The sequence below is a fragment of the Gossypium arboreum genome, chromosome 2 (assembly GCF_025698485.1).
Source record: "Gossypium arboreum isolate Shixiya-1 chromosome 2, ASM2569848v2, whole genome shotgun sequence".
NCBI lineage: Eukaryota > Viridiplantae > Streptophyta > Magnoliopsida > Malvales > Malvaceae > Gossypium > Gossypium arboreum.
In genome coordinates this window covers 45,391,302-45,393,390 of record NC_069071.1, presented here as the reverse complement: position 1 = coordinate 45,393,390, position 2,089 = coordinate 45,391,302, and positions in this window count along the sequence as shown.

The window sequence follows — 2,089 nt, the reverse complement described above, 5'->3', positions numbered from 1 at the left end:
GTCTATAACAATAAAAATGAATCATTAATACATCATATTATTTTTCGAGTCTAAATTTCACCCTCGAAAAAAATGATCCTTTTACCCCTAACCTTTCACATTATTTATGATTTAGTCCCTAGGCTAGTATGATGAAATGCATGAATTTTCTACATTACCCAAGCCTAGCTGAATGTTCTTTCTCTATGGCAGCACACATTTTTCTATTATTTCACATTTCTACCACATATTTTACACCTTTTGCAAAAAGGTCCTTTTAGGGGTTTTTCATGAAAATCACCTAGAAAAAGATGTTTAACACACATCCAACTTTCATATTCCTCCATAAATCATCAAAGAATAAACATATCACACATGGTTCACTTTACATACATGAACCCTAACTCAAAATATGGGTAGAAATGGAGAGAGTAAGTTATCGTGATTTTAAAAATATGAAGAACATTAAAAACGGAGCTTAGGGGCACTTACTATTGAGCTTGAAAAATGAAGAAACCCTTGCTATGGTGGCTCTCAAATTTCGGCAGCAAGGTGGGGAAGATGAGCTGATTTTTTGCTTATTTTTCCATTTTATTTCATTAATTAGCCAAATGACCAAAATGCCCTTAAGCCCTTTCTTTCAAATTTTATCTAGACACGCCCATTTTTGTCCAAAAACTTAGAAATTGAGAAAATTGCTCTTTAAGGACTTCTAATTAGTAATCTAAAGTAATTTCATGCAAATTGCTTCTAGAATCCAAGTTTTGCAATTTATTCAATTGGTCTTTATTTTCCAATTGGACACCTTACTCATAGAATTTTTTCATGAAACTTTAGCACATGCATATTTTCATATTTTAGACCTCATAATGATCATAAAATAAATATTTAAATGTCAAATTTTTGGTCCTGAAACCACTGTTCTGACTAGGCCCTATTTTGGGATGTTAAATTTCTCCCCCTTTAGGGACTTTCGTCCTCAAAAGTCTTACTAGTAAATAGGTTTGGATATTGGCTTCTCTTGGTTTCTTCTGGCTCCCATGTAGCCTCTTCCACTCCATGTCAATGCCATAAGACTTGTACCAAAGCCACATCTTTATTTCTCAGCTGTTTAACTTCATGAGCCTGAATCTTTATCGGTTCTTCACCATAGGCCACGTCTGATCTAATTTCGATCTCCATCGGTGAAATCACATGAGAGGGGTCTGATCGATATCACTTTAACATAGATACAAGGAATACATCATGAATCTTTTCCAGTTCTGGTGGCAATGCCAAGCGATAGGCTAATGGTCCAAATCTTTAAGTGATCTCATATGGTCAAATAAATCGCAGACTCAGTTTGCCTTTCTGGCCAAATCTCAATACTTTTTTCTATGGAGGTACTTTCAAGAATACTTTATCTCTGACTTGGAACTCAATCTCTTTTCTTTTTAGATCAGCATATGACTTTTGTCTATCCGATGCCACTTTTAAGCAGTCATGTATCACTTTAACCTTTTCTTCAGATTCCTTGATTAGATCAACTCCGTGAATCTGACTTGCCTTGAGTTCTGTCCAATACAATGGATTTTGACACTTTCTTCCATACAAGGCCTCATAATGCGCCATCTTCAAACTCATTTGAAAACTGTTGTTGTAGGCGAACTCTACTAATGGTAGGTATTTTTCCCAACTGCCCTGAAATTCAAGGATGCAACATCGCAACATATCCTCAAGAATCTGAATCATCCGCTCGACCACCATCGATCACCAGGTGAAAAGCTGTCCTAAAACTCAACCTAGTACCCAAGGCTTCTTATAACTTCTTCCAGAATCTTGAAGTGAATCTTGGGTCTCTGTCTGAAATAATCGATAATGGTACCCCGTGTAATCTCATAATCTCAGATATATACAAATCGGCCAACTTGTCAAGTGAATAATCTGTCCTTACCGGAATAAAATGAGTCGAATTTGTCAACTTATCATCCACAACCATATAGCATCTTTCTTTTTCAGGGTCAATGGTAATCCTGTCACGAAGTCCATAGTGATTTTGTCCCACTTCCATTCGGGGACCATCACAGGCTGTAGTAAACCAGAAGGTACTTGATGTTTAGCTTTGACTTGC